Raw genomic sequence first — 16146 nt, 5'->3', positions numbered from 1 at the left:
GAGTATCATGTTGCCGGAAAACCGTTTCAACAGATGCCTCCCTCACTGGTCATGGACGGCCGCTTTGCGAGAGGCCTGTGGGAGACCCGGCATTCTTCCTGGCACATCAACTGCCTGGAAATGCTGGTGGTCACAAAGCTCTGAGGAGCTTTTTCCCGGACCTCCGCGGCCACGATGTCCTGATACGCTCGGACAACACATCTGTAGTCGCGTATCTGAATCATCAGGGGGGTCTGAGGTCGCGCCCTCTATGCAGACTGGCACACCAGAGCCTTCTGTGGTCCCAGGGGAAACTGTCATCTCTCAGAGCGATGTACGTCCCCGGGGACCAAAATCAGGGAGCAGACGTCCTGTCGAGGCAGGGGCTGAGGCCCGGGGAGTGGGTCTCTTCGCGTCTCAAGAGACGTCCCACTGTCCACTGTGGTTCTCTCTCAGGTATCCAGCTCCGCTGGGGCTAGACGCCATGATGCAGACGTGGCCGAGGCTGCGTCTGTACGCATTTCCCCCGATTGCTCTGCTCCCGGGAGTCTTGGAGCGGGTCCGTAGGGAGGGGATCAGCCTACTTTTAGACCCCGCTGGCCGACCCGGGTATGGTTCTCGGACATTGTAGCACTGCTGGACGGCCTCCCGTGGCAGGTCCCTCTGAGGAGGGAGCTGCTGTCGCAGGCAGGGGGCACAATATTTCACCCCCGGCCAGAGCTGTGGAACCTCTGTGTCTGGCCCTTGAGGGGTCCTTGGTACCTAGAGGCTGGCCTGTCAGCAGGTGTTGTCGAGACCCTACTCAGCTCCAGGGCTCCTTCCACCAGGAGACTGTACAGCCTGAAGTGTTTTCCACTTGGTGTAGAGAGTGTGAGGTGGACCCAGTTAACTGCCCAGTGGCTTCAGTGCTGGAGTTCCTCCAAGATCGTTTCTCCGCCGGTCTTACCCCGTCCACACTTAAGGTGTATGTGGCTGCCATTGGGGCTTTCCACTCGCCTGTAGGTGATGGGCCCTTGGGAAAGCTCCATCTGGTTGTACGTTTCCTCCGTGGGGCTCGGAGGATGAGGCCTGCGGCTGACTCCAGAGTCCCAACTTGGGACCTGGCGGTGGTACTTGAAGGGTTGGCTGAGGCCCCCTTCGAGCCACTGGAGTCGGCTGAGGCAAAGAACCTGACCCTTAAGGTGGCCTTTCTCCAAGCTATCTCACCTCTCTGAGGAGAGTGGGGGATCTCCAGGCCTTGGCTATAATGTCAACTTGCCTGGAGTTTGCCCCCGGCGGAGTTAAGGCCATCTTACATCCTAGACATCCTTCTTACATCCTTTACATCCCTCTTACATCCATTACAAGAAGGCCATCTTACATCCTATGTGCTCAAGGTGCCGTCTAGTGTGGCACGGTCAGTGGTTCTTCAGGCCTTCCATCCTCCACCTCACGTGACGGCGGAAGAGGGGAGACTTCACCTGCTCTGCCCAGTCAGAGCCCTAAGAGTGTACTTGGAGAAGTCTTCTCAGTGGAGGAAGTCAGACCAGTTGTTGGTGTGCTTTGGTTCACCCAAGAAAGGGCTGCCTGCATCTAAACAGACAATCAGCAATTGGATTGTCCAGGCTATAGCCACGGCTTATCAGGTGCGCAATTTGCCTTCGCCTATGACCGTGAGGGCTCATTCCACCAGGGGCATGGCCTGGGGCATGGTGAGGAGATTTAATATTGTCGACAGAGACACAGTGCATTCTGTACGAGTTCATCCAGCTGATGGCTTGTTCGGAAAAATTTAAGTTTGTCAATCTAGACAAGAGCATTTGATGATTGACGGTATCGAATGCCCTTTTCAAATCCAGGAAAACAGCACCAACAACAGAATGAGTGTCTAACGAATGTTTGACCTTTTCAATAAAGACATTAACAGCTGTTTCAGTAGAGTGATAGGTACGAAAGCCAAATTACATGGGATGCAGAGGAGAGCCACATATATTTAAATGCTTTATTAATTGTTTTGCTATCCGTTTTTCACTAATTTTAGATTTAACAGGCAAAATACTGATTGGTCTATAATTATTGATGTCTAATCTGCTCCCTGATTTAAAAATTGGTGTAATTGTGGCCATCTTCCAATCTAGTGGAACAACAGACTGTTTAATTGATAGATTAATCATATGTGTAATAGGGCATACTAAAGACTCTTTGTGCAGTTTAATGAAATTTGTGTCCAATCCAAACATCAATGATGGAGGCCACATCTGGTTCTGTAATTTCTTCTATCATAAATATAGGCTTTGTGTAGTTAACAGGGGAAGAAACACTTTCAGATGGGATGAATAATTGAGATATTTCTTGAACAGAATTTTTAAAAGACGAGTTTAACTCAGATGCTAGGATGAGTGGATCTTTCACCAATACATTATTACCAGTTAATTACAAATATTTTCTGTAAATTAAAAATTCACCTGTTATTTTAGGTATTGGGACATTATTGACAATTGTTTTCTTAATGAAAAAAATTCTGATTTATTGTTTTGTTACAGTTTTTTTGGGGGCTTCCAGTCATTTGACCATTTATCATTTAACTGTTTTGTTACTGTTTAATTACAGATTATATTTGTACTTTTACATACATTTTTAATGTAATTTGTCACCATTGTTGCAATTCATACACTGATTTTTGATGTCTGTATGAGTCTATATGATCCTGTCAAAAACTTTTAATAACTTCATAAAATCGTTTAGAGTATCACAGCACAGTATTGGCATGCACAATTTACAGCCAATATTTAACAACTTAATCAGATATTAGACTTCAGGTTACCACCAATAAATCAGGCCACTACATGATGATTATCATCACTGAAAGAGACCAAGATCATCTGATCTGAGTTTCTCTTGGATTCCTACCATAACAAATATGTATCAGAGACACACAGTTAAAGCAGCCAGAGAAAAACTAATGTTTAACACTGAAGGGTCAAGAGCCCAACTAAAGCAAACACTGATCATCAAACTTTATTATTTTCAATAAAACATCAACTTCTAAACCTCTGTTAATTCAATAAGAATGTTAGTATGAAATAAAGTCTGGATTGTAATAAGTGAAGATGCTGAGACCTTGAGAGATCTCTTAGTGTTTAAAGGGGTCATATAATGGTACATGCACTTTTACAAGTTGATTGTACTGAAATGTGTGTTGGCAGTGCCTGTACACAACCATCATAAAATGATAAAAATCCATCCAGTGGTCTTTTTTTAATCTCCTTATATGTTTTCCCCCATCTCAAATCAAGCCGTTCGACTGTGTGACGTCACACGGTCGGACGCCCCTCCTATGCTGTTGATTGACAGCAGCGTTTCAACACAGACCCGCCCCCGCTCGTGAGCGAGCTGTCTGTCATCATAGTCCGCGCGTCATTGTTGACACGCTGGAGCACTGTCTATGAGCAGAATGGCGTCTAAGCGATTGTGGTGTTCTGTTCTTGGGTGCAATAAGGAACACAGCAGTCATTTTGATGTTCCTAAATCTGAACCGCTGAAGACGCAGTGGCTGAGTTTTGTTTTTCGAAGGGAATATTCCCCACGATCAATAAACTCGAACACTGCTCCGGTGTTACTTTTAACTCCCTGCTGGTGGTTCACATATAAACACTGAGCGGTGTTAATTTTACACCAGGGATTTAACTGGGGATGAGACTCAAAAATGGATTTGAAGCGCCAAGGTGGCAGGTAAGTTTCACCTGTGAATAGGCTATTGTAGTTTTTTTTTTTCTTTGTTTACTTAGTTAAGCAATAAACTGCTAGCAGCTGATAGCAGTAGCAGCCAATTACTATTATCACTCAAAAGGACATCATCATTATTATCTATTGTAAAGTTACAGTAGTAATTTAGCAGACAAATATTCGCATTGTTTTATAATGGGTTTAGGGAGCTATAGTGCAGAAAACAACAGAACCCTTACGAAAATGAACCATGGTTTTACTACAGATTTCCCAGCCTGAAATTGTCCCATTCTAGCCCTGTTCTACATGGTGGTTGTTCAGCCTTGATACATTCATTAGCTAACAAAATTTGAAATGCAGACATCCCAACCTGCAAAAAGTCATTTCAGGGAGGCACACACGCAAGGTCTCTCGCTCTCGCTCCCTCTCTGCCGTGCGCGCGCTACACGGTTTGGAACACTCCCTGCGTCCCAATATGCATACTATCCACCCTATCTGCCATAAATAGTATTGACAATTACTAATGTCACATACTATTTAGGATGGATAATATGCACATTGGGACACAGGCACAGTCTCTGTCTCGCATGCGCGCTCTCGCTCGCTCGCTCTAGATTCCGGGAGATTTTAACTCATTTGCGGGCATCAGGGAGCCGCTATCTATATGCGGGAGACTCCCGGAACTTCCGGGAGACTTGGGATGTCTGGAAATGTATTAATATGATGTGAGGTCCGGTTACCAGCGTGACACTAAAACAGGTAGTAGTGACTACAGTTTTTTACTCGAGACTTTTTAAACATGTGTATGTGTACTTCTACTTTAGTGAAGGATGGTGTGTAGCTTGCCATCTGTGAGGACAGAACAGTGTTATGGGAGCCAGGAATAATGTTTTGTGGGCACAAAAAAAAAAAAAAAAAAATGTTTTCACGAGTTCACACTTACAAATAAGTCAGATAGAATAAATGCGTATTTGGCGTGCTGTCCGAGGAGAGGGCTCCGGGCTTGGTACGGCCCGAACCCAGAGTACTCCCCCCGTATTCCTGGCTGTGAAAGAACAAGCCAAGAGTGAGGAGTCGGGGTGGTGGAGGGATGCTGAAAACTGTCAAGGAATGTTAGTGTCACGGATTCAATCATCAATGACACCACTCCATCAATTTCAACTCAGCGCACCTGGTCCCGCTCGTCATCCCCGGAATTCTAATTGCTCCCACCTGCTCTTCATCATCACTCACCCTGATGCACGCTGTTCTTAAACCTCAGTCAACCTTCACTCAACGTCCGGTCTCGTCTTTCATTACCTGACTCTCTGGTTCCTGGAACTCGTTGTCCGGATTCAGATTTAGCATTCCTTCAAGTGGTTTACACCTTATCCTAACGTCCTGTTTATATCTCCTCTGCAGCGTCCGTGAAGTGGGTTTCCAGAGATTCACAATCACCTTCCTGTGTTTCTCCTGCACTGATCACAGACACTTCAAGTATCCTACAGTAAGACCCAGCGGATCCATTCAAGCTCTTCCATTATCACTCCTTCACACGTATCCCCGGGGACTTTGGATCTCCGTGTGACATCACGAGCCTTCAAGTATTCTGAAGTTGCTGATGCTTGTTAAATAAACATTGTCACTCTACCTTGGTGTCTTCGTTCCTCAGTACAAACGTGACAGTTAGAGTGTGAATATATATATATATATATATATATATATATATATATATATATATATATATATATACAGGGTTGGGGAGTAACGGAATACATGTAACGGCGTTATGTAATCAGAATACAAAAATCCAGTAACTGTAATCCGTTACAGTTACGTCAAAAAACATAGTAATCAGATTATAGTTACATTTTGAAAAAAGGGGGAATACTTTCAGGATTACAATGGTTTCATTTAAAACTAAATAAGTATTTTGGCATAATAACACTATATTAAGCGCTGCTTGATTGTACAGTAGTTCCTGGTTCTGTTGCCAGTAATGACTCACGTGTGCCACCCGCTGGTGCGTGTGCAAATAACAGCTGTCTACAATCTCCTCAGACGCAGATTGAATCACTGCTGCTGGTAGAAACGATGCTGCCTGCGGGTAAAATCGCTTTTAATTCATGGAAATTCCGCTGCTATTTTGTAGAAATTAGGAGAGTAGTTTTTTTAGTACCCAAAATGTCCTTTCAAATCTTTTCTCCCGTAACGGGATGTTCGCTGTCTAGGTAACGTAGGGGAACTCCCACTGCCAACGCCCCACGTCCAGTCAGGCAAATTAAGAAAGATCACGGCTTTAGTCAACATGTAGGCCTATTTTAAAATAAACTAATATGTAGATTGTGTAAAAAATGTAAATGTTGAGTTTTTATTTTTTAGTTAAAAATTAGTTAAAAATAAAACAATATAATCTGTAATACCATACATTAGCCACTAGATGTCTGTATAGCCCTTTACATAAATACATTTCAGGCATGTGTGTATATTTTGCAAATATTGTACACTGGACCAAATTCTTTAAAAAAAAAAAAATTATATATTTCTTCTTGCTTGACTTTATTTATATATGTGACCTTGAAGTAATCCCAAAGTAATCAGTTACATTACTTTCATATTATAGTACTTGGATTACGTTACTGAATACTTTTTTTATGAAGTAATTTGTAACTGTAACGGAATTCATTTTTAAAGTAACCCTCCCAAGCCTGTATATATATATATATATATATATATATATATATACTGTATATATTAGAGATGCGCGGATGGGCTATTATTTCATCCGCAACCGCATCACAAAACTCATCATCCGTCCGCCATCCATCCGCACCAACGTTTTTGACCAATTTTCAAAACCACACCCGCCCGCCATCCGCTGAATGTATGCATATAATTTTCATTTGATTGGTTCATTTGATTGGTTCAACCGCCCGCCACCCGTCCGAATTTAATTAAAATATTATTTTTCGTCACGTCATCCGCCCGTCCGCGACTGTAACCGCCAACCGCGCAGCTCTAGTATATATATATATATATATATATATATATATATATATGCTTCCTCTCATGCTGATAGGGTAGACATGGTAATTGTTTGATGACGACTTGATTATTTGAACGTGCTCCTCCCGAACTTTGTTTATAAAACATAATTTCACGAGTTCACACTTACAAATTTTGGCGTGCTGTCAGAGGAGAGGGCTCCGGGCTCGGTATTCGGCCCGAACCGAGAGTACTCCCCCCAAAAGCTGCAAATAAATGCAGGACAGCCGCCATGATGATGTTGATGACCCCCCCAAAACAACTTGCAGAGTGCAAAGCTTAAGGTATCAGAAGTGGAAAGGGGTAAGTCGCTGGAAGGCTTCTTGTGACATCGGACGGGAGTTGATTGTCATGACGTCAGATGGGTGTGCCTCTAAGGTGGTAGGCTGGGGATGGTCATATGTGATGTACTTCTGCGGAAGCGGAGAAGATGGTATAACCGCTGCAGTGGAAGCAAGTTTGATGGAGAATTAGCTCTAGAGATGACCCTGCTGCGGCATTGGATCAAACTTGCTTTGGCTTGCTTTTCAACTATCTGATGGCAAAGGATGGATAATAGGGTACTTGTGGGAACGGAAGAGTAAACACTGCTGCGGAGAACGGAGCTCCTGCGGGAGTGGAGGAGATGACACTGCTGTGGCAGTGGACCAAACTTGCTTTTCAATTTGCTTTTAAATATCCAAAACTATTTTGGACATACAACTGAGCTCCTGCGGGAGTGGAGTAGATGACACTGCTGCGGCAGTGGACAAGTTTGGACGGAGTAACAGAGCTCCTGTGGGAGCGGAGTAGATGACACTGCTGCGGCAGTGGACAAGTTTGGACGGAGTAACAGAGCTCCTGTGGGAGCGGAGTAGATGACACTGCTGCGGCAGTGGACAAGTTTGGACGGAGTAACGGAGCTCCTGTGGGAGCGGAGTAGATGACACTGCTGCGGCAGTTGACCAAACTTGCTTTTCAATTTGCTTTTAAATATCCAAACTATTTTGGACATAGAACTGAGCTCCTGTGGGAGCGGAGTAGATGACACTGCTGCGGTAGTGGACAAGTTTGGACGGAGTTACGAAGCTCCTGTGGGAGCGGAGTAGATGACACTGCTGCGGCAGTGGAACAAGTTTGGACAGAGTGACGGAACTTCTGCGGGAGTGGAGTAGATTAGCTGTAGTAGAAGAACTTGGTTGACTTGCTTTTAACTGACTGGAGAGCCAGTTGGGTGGAGAAAGGGCTCCTGTTGGAGGAAGAGGTGATGCTGCTGTGGTGTTGGAAATAACTTGCTTTCGAACTGTGATCTGAAAGGTGAGTGGGACGGAGATCTGAGCTCCGGCTGGAACGGAAATAGAATTGCTGTTGCAGAAAAGCGAGGTAGGATTGGGAACGTGGCTCCTGCAGGAGTGGTGGCCTGTAGGGTTGGGTGTATGGGGAGTTGGCAAAATAATTAGCTGATGAGGGTTCGTTAGCTGTTGAGGGTTCGTTGGGCAACTTTGATATGGAAGCGATTTGAGCGGATGTAACTCTCGAAGCCCTCCGATGACCAGCGGCCAAGTGCTTGGATCTGCTGCTGAGAGAGGCCTTTTTTGGGCAGCTGTGGTTGCTGCGCCTATGCGAAATGTATGGCTGGAAAAGTGGTCTGCTGGGATGCCTGAATGGAGCAAAACAGACTTAAGGTGTTTTGAAACCAGAAACGTCTGACGGGGCGGTTGGAGTCGTCTGCGAAAAGTGGGTCGGAAGGGGATTTAGTCTGTGAATTTCTGAAAAGCAAGTAGGCTGAGAGAGTTTGGTATGTTGAATTGGTGATGAGAGATTGAAAAGGTATATGAAATGGCCTTTCCCGGTTTGATCTGTCTCACTTTGCTTTATGAAGTAGGAGATGGTTTCGTTGTCTAGCACTGATAGATCTGTGATTGTGGGGTGGACTTTTGGGTTAAAGCTGGAAGTGATGGTGAGTTCTGAGCATCTGAGGAAACCGAAAAAAGCCACTATGAACATTGCGTCCAGTGTGTGGGCAGTGTTGGTGGAGTGGTAGCCTCGGCGGAGGGTGGAGATGCATATAGTAAGTATGTCTAACGTTATTGGTTGTCTGGCATCTGGGCGAGTAGGTTGGGTTATGAGGTTAAGTGCTCATGGAAGAAATGGGTTTTCAGTTGTCGTCTGAAGGTTGCCAGGGATTCTGCATTCCGGATGAGGGTGGGGAGAGCATTCCACCAGCATGAAACTGTGAATGAGAATGTTCTGGAAAATGATTTTGTGGCTCTCTGTGATGGAACCACGAGACGTCGCTCGTTGACCGATCATATGCTTCTGGTAGGGATGTAGGTTCTGTTGGGTGAAATATGCAATTGATTCTATTATGACTCATATAAACAGTCTTATATTGACTATAACAATGCTTGTATGTAAAGGAAAACACTGTATACGGTTTTTATAAGAAACCTTAATGTATGGAAACAATGTAAGAGGTTTTTATAAGAAACCCCTGAACGTGGTTTATGATAAGAGGTTTTTATAAGAAACCCCTGAACGTGGTTTATGTAAAGAGTTTTATAAGAAACCCTTTATTTTTATAATAATGACACTGAGACATGTTTTATTTGAAATTGTTTATTTGATTTATAATAATGACACTGAGACTTGTTTTTATAAACATGTTTATTAAGAAATTGTCATTAAGAAAAGACACCACAACTGTTGTTTGTAAAGTCATTTATTGAGAGAAAATGATTTATAAAAAAGAGACACTGCAATTGGTGAAGTAAAGTCATTTATTGAGAAAATGGTTTATATAGAAAAACAAACCACACTGAATGTTGTAAACATTTATTAAGCATATGGCAGAGTAGAGAGACATTGAAAATGTATTAGAAAGAGCTTTACCAAAGAAAGAAGAAAAATGCAATCATTACCGTCTATGTGTTGCGGACGAGACACAGAAGATCCAGCGATGAAGAAAAGGTCCAGAAGAAGGAGGACGGAGAGACAAAGGTCCTAAGGATAACTAAGTCCTAGGGGGTTTCCAGGAGAGGGTGACCAATGAACAAGTTTTAGGGAGTTTCCAGGAGGAGATTTCTGAAGATGTCCAAAAGTTGATGGACTTTAAAAGAGCTGGAATGACATGTCCAGTCAGACGCTGATTCACCAAGGACGGCCTCTCCGGTGTTAGATGCCTTGCCATTGCGCCTCATGAAGATGAAAGCTTGTAAATTATTTGGTTTGGATTTGCTTTTATTGTTATTTTATATATTAGTACCTTTTATGTAAACTAGTTAACCTATATTTAATAAATAAAAAAATACATATAATTGAAATTAAGAAGCTCGCCTGCCTTAAGTCTCTGTTTTACAAAATATTGAGCTGAACTAAACCACAGAGCAGTCTTTCGACTGAATTGTAAGTATGGAAATTTATATACTTATTGTTTAGAACGAATTCGACTGACTTTACCTAACCTGAGAATAAACAAAATAAGGTAGAAGGTGTTTGCACCATAAAACAGTTCGTAGGAGTGAGTGAAAGTAGGAGGGAGCTGAGCCTGTGATAGATCTGTAAGCAAGCGTCAATGCCTTGAACTTGATGCGAGCAGCGAGAGGTAGCCAGTGCAGAGAGATGAACAGAGGAGTGACGTGGGCCCTTTTGGGCTGCAGCATTCTGAATCATTTGTAGAGGTTTAGTTGCACATGATGGAAGTCCAGCCAGAAGAGCATTGCAGTTATCGATGCTGTTGAGATAGGATATGGATGAAGTGATGGCGAGCAGAGAAAAATTGGGAAAAGGCAGGTTGTATGTGAAGTGGAAAGACTTAAAAAGACTTAAAATGCTTCCATGCGGTTAAGTAGGATTGGAGGGTGCTGGGTGAAACGGCTTGAAGAATGGAATTAAGAGAGGCATCAAGAAGTGGTTTCGATGGGTGGTTTATGTGGATATCAGCTCTGAACATTGAGGTACTGAGGTTGGGAATGGGTCCGCGTCTGGTGCCAGCAACCTGAATTTCTGGAAAGCAAAACGGAGAGAGTCAGCTGTTTGATTTTTGGACCCGGGAACATGTTTTGCAGTTATGATGAACTGATCGCAGGCTACAATCCAAATGAGGCATCTTAGGAGAGGCATTAGTGCAGGGGAAATTTGAGCGGCCTTTGTTGATGCAATGCACAGTTGCTTCGTTGTTGCAGTGCACTATGATGCTATTAGAGGACCATTCTTTACCCCACAGGAAAGCTGCTACCACTAAAGGATACAACTCGAACAGCGCTGAGGATGTTAGTGACTGCGGTGAGTCTAACAGCTGGGTGGGCCATGTAAACGTGAACCAACGGCCTTGGTAGAATCCCCGATACCGATAGAGGGAGCTGCATCGGTGAACAGTTGGATATCCACAGGGAGAGAAAATCTCTAGAAAAAATTAAAAAAAATTAAAAAAGGACAGGCCGTTCCATTGTTTAAGGAAGGTTAGACAGAAACTGAGCTCCTGCGGGAGCCGATGGTCACATCACTACTGCGGCAGTGGAGAACATTAGCTAGAGAAACTGAGATCCTGCAGGAGCGTGAGGGGACATCACTGCTGCGGCAGTGAAGGCAAGGTTAGCCAGAGAAACTGGACTCCAGTGGGAGCAGAATGGACTGCTGTGACAGTGAAGAAGGTTAACCAGAGGAACGCCAGAGACGGAGCTCCTGTGGGAGCAGAGGAGATGACACTGCTGTGGCAATGTGAGAAGTGAGTGGGATCCTGCGGGAACAGTGGGGAAAGGTGGATATGGTGAGCTTGTAGGTTTAGAGTTTAGAGGGCAGCCTTGCAGGATTATGCGCATCTGAAGTTTAAGTGGCCGAGCAAAGATAGCAGTTCGCGTTTAGGACAGTTTAAAATGTCTGGGAAGGTGGGTGAGACCAGAAATATCCTTTGATTTCTCCTCGTGCAGTGCGGCCTGGAAATGAACTGTATCCAAGTTAATGCCCAGAATTCAATGGATGTGGCTAGACCCATGGTTTATCCTGGTTGACTGGAATCCAAAGCTCACCGGAAACCATGTGGGGCTGAGAGATCGATTGCTAAATTATTTTATTTTATTTATTTTGAACGAATACATGAGAAGCCTAAACGGTTTATAACCTGCATATATTCACCTCTGACGCATCGATTTGATACTGTAGTCGTTGTTTGATCAAACAGCAAAGTACAATCTGATTTAGATGATCGTTTGTTCCTTTATCCGTTGCTGGTTCATTTATTTAGTGAAGTTCAAAAGAGACTCACTTACGGTGAAAGACAAAGAGCTTTCATAGAATTTCACGCCTTGAATTTATCCAATTGTGTTTGAAAATCGCTAAGGACTACTAACTTTGCCGTGGAAACACACTGCTTGTATGAATTTTTATTTACATTTTTTCTCCTCATTTCTATGGGTCACATTACATGCCGATTTTGTTCGTTCTGAATCAGATTTTTACCAATGGTGAAGCTTTGGTTTTAAATTACTTTAAAAATAAAAATACATCTGTGCTATAACTAAGTTTCTAAGCGATTTTTGAAGATAAATTGCAAGACAGCGTTAACGATAAGGTTCTTAATGATTCTGTGTCCGTGCAATCTGCACGTAATGTGCGAGCTACTGTTTGTACGTGTGAGTTTAAGCCGTTTGAGTGAAGCAGCGCGTTAAAGGGATAGTTCACTTTGAAATAAAATTTTGGTATGTTTTAGCTTACCTCAAGGGCATCCAAGATGTAGGTGTCTTTTTTCCGCAGTAGTTTCAATTTTGATATTTTTAGGTCAAACCGTTCTTGTCTGTCAGTCATATAATGCAGGTCTATGGTCATTATCTCAAAGAGCATGCACAGAGTCCAAATTAAAACAATTCCCCATCGTCCAAATTAAACAATTCCCCATCGTAAGTACACATTGATGGCCTAAGACGGTTTCCAATGAACTGCAGTAGCCAAGGCGACATCTAGTGTATATATCTATGCACCAGTCTGCGCACACGTCACACAGCAGGATGCGCCCGCGCCCTCAGATCACTTGGACGTGGCTGTGTTCAAGAGGTAAAAACTTTATAAATACTGTTCGTTTTCTCACACAAACCGCTCGTTTCGTGTCTTAGGCCATCAATGTGTACTTACGATGGGGAATTGTTTAATTTGGACGATGGGGAATTGTTTTAATTTGGACTCTGTGCATGCTCTTTGAGATAATGACCGACCTGCATTATATGACTGACAGACAAGAACGGTTTGACCTAAAAATATCAAAATTGAAACTACTGCGGAAAAAAAGACACCTACATCTTGGATGCCCTTGAGGTAAGCTAAAACATACCAAAATGTAATTTCAAAGTGAACTATCCCTTTAATGACAGCAAATAATTTGAACAGAAACCATTTAAAACGTATTCCCCCGATCAAAATGAATTTCCAGATGGCAATACTGTGCTTGTGACTCAACGACTGAAGCGATGCGAAATTTAACCAGGGACATTAAAACGAGAAGGTTTTGAGCTGAGCACTCACGGAGTCGAGCCAGCGGGGGTTGAGAGTGTGAGCTAGCCAGCCGGGACTGAATCTGCGGCGCGGCTTACTGAGAGCCTGCTGCGGCGGCCTCGTCCTGGAAGAAGGCCCGTTTCTTCGTGTGAAGAGGGCGGCATTGCCCGAGACGCGAGCGTGGTGCTCGGCGGGCCGTATTGTCCATTTCTCTATTGCAGGAATTATTGAATGGTTCAGTTTAGAGAAATGCGCAGAAGAAGATTGCGGATGTTTCGCCCGTGGTGGCGAGGATCCGTTTGTTTGGGCCTGACGCCCGCGAGATAACACCAGAGGATTGCGGCAAAGATTCCTGAAGGACGAAAGATTCTTCATTGGACGGGAGAGCTCATTTCGGAAATGTTAGGAAGGTAGGGCGGGGCCAAATGCTGAAAACTGTCAAGGAATATTAGGTGAGTTGACAGAGTGAATATGCTTCCTCTCATGCTGATAGGGTAGACATGGTAATTGTTTGTTCACGACTTGATTGATTGATTATTTGAACGTGCTCCTCCCGAACTTTGTTTATAAAACATCATTTATTATTATTATTATTATTATTATAGCCTACCTACACAATAGAAACAAGGATTTGACTTTGACTTTAGTGGACAAAAATGAAAGTCAACGTTTTATACAAAATGATGGTGCATAACATTATACTTTCAATAAAAAAAGAAGGCTAGAAATAATTATGTTAGTTCTTCGAAGTTTGAGTGCTCTGGTTTCCCCCACAGTCCAAACTCATGCAGGACAAGTGAACTGGAGAAGGTAAATATAGGTGGAATGTATATTTTAGAATTTTTTTTCTTTCAAATATTTGACTTTAACTGCAAGAGATTCACTTTTAACAGTGTTTGTTAGTGAAAATTGAGGAAATATATGTGAAATAACTGTTTTTGTTGAAAAGTTTAATGAAGATTTCTGTAAAAGTCTTTTGCACTTTATTTAAATTAGGATATTTCACATTCATTTTACAGTTTTTGTATGGAAGCCATTGCTGACAGTCATTTGACCATTTTTTTATTTAATTTTTTTTTTCATTGAAGGTGTTTGATTGTAATAGTTCAGGAAATAGCTGTGAAACTGTTTTTCTGTAAAACATTTAAGGAAAATTTCTGTAACAGTTAGGGATAACAGGATATTATACTTTATTTTTACGGTTTTTGTTTGGCAGCCGGAGCTGACAGTCATTTACCGTTTTTTTTAAGATTTTATTTTTTACAGTGATGATAACATTGTTTCTTAGTTTGATTTCTGTAAATCATATAACTTGTTTTTAATATTTTAAAACCCCAATTATATGACCAATTTTCAACATTTTTAATTGCTTCCTGAATTTTATTATTAACATACTTAAAATTGTTTTCCTCTTTTCCAAATAACTCCATCATCAGCATATAATGTTGATTGAATCCCTGATCCTACATCCCTAAACATACCGTTAATCATAATATTAAATAAATTAGGACTGACTACACTTCCTTGTGGAACCTTATTGACCTATTTGTTAAAAAAAACTCATCACCCAATTGTAAAGTCTTCCTCTTATCCCTAGATTATTCATTTTCATTAATAATCCTTCTGTTCACATGGTATCATACGCTTTTTCTATGTCAAAATAAACTGTCATCATTACTTCTTTCATACTAATTGTCTTTGCAATCTCATTGCTTACTTTAACCATTGCATCCATTGTTGACCTACCTCTACAAAATCCACATTGATTACTATTAATTATCCCTCTTTTCTCTAAAAAAAGATGTAAATCTTTGTACTATCATTTTCTCCATCCATTTACATAAATGTGATGTTAAGGCTTTTGGCCTATAATTTTCAGGATTTCCAGGATCTTTTGTCATGAACGAAAGAGAGCAGAACAAAAGCAGATCAAATCACGTTTATTCGAGAATAAACAGAGAAGGTCAGGTCCACACAAAATACGACACACAGGGGCGGGAGAGTGACGCAGGGACTTCGATGGGCAACCGGGCTGAAGGTGGATGGTGGATGAATGACGAGTCCAGTTCCAGAGAGTGAAGATGAAGAACGGAGATGAAGACACAACGAACAATCCAGCAGGAACGGAGACCATGAGAGAATGCCAAATGGGAACAGGAACAAACACCAGGAACACCACAACAATCTGACAACACAAGACACCAGTCACTGAGAATATATAGCTGAGTAGAGTGGAATCAGCTGGCGCTGAAGATCAGTGGTAATCAGAGGACACACACACACTAATCATACACACTACACAATCACACGAGAGTTTTGAGTTTGAGTTTGGGTTTATTCACAAATAACTACCAGCAAATTCTATAATACAGCGGGGGTACAGAATCAGAATTTGGTATAGTGAATGGGTCCCCCAAAGAAGCTAAAAAAGCTTATAGGTGGGGGCCCATAGTTTATGAAGAAGAAGTGGTACAGACAAGGTACACAGTTACCATCTGCAACCAGACGATGGTAAGTGAACTGAAAGCACGCAAAAGCGCACCAGTACATACATAAAAGTACATACACATACACATACAATCATACACATACATCCCAGTAGTCCATGAGAAGACAGTTATATATTAAATATAGGTTGATAGATAATATTTTTTTTGTTGTCTTTTAAAGTTGAAGATAAAGGGCAACACCTTAAGGCCATCATCAATCCCGTTCCAAATCTGCGACCCCCTACAGACAACGCTCATACTGGCGCGAACATGTCGGCGATATTTTCCAGATATGAGTGGTTTGGTTCTCGTTTGATATGTGTGCTGGGGGCTGGATATAGGAACAAGACTACTCAATCTAGAGTTCAGACTATTAACAATTTGAAACATAAGGCAGGCATTATGATATTTATTTAGCTCAGCTAGTCTTAGTAACTCAAAGCGATAAAATAGAGGGTGAGTAGGAGAATTTATCTCTGACCAGGAC

This window comes from Leuciscus leuciscus, assembly GCF_965113295.1.
Source record: "Leuciscus leuciscus genome assembly, chromosome: 23".
Taxonomy (NCBI): Eukaryota; Metazoa; Chordata; class Actinopteri; order Cypriniformes; family Leuciscidae; genus Leuciscus; species Leuciscus leuciscus.
The sequence above is the reverse complement of the archived record's forward strand: the minus strand, read 5'-3'. Positions refer to the sequence as shown.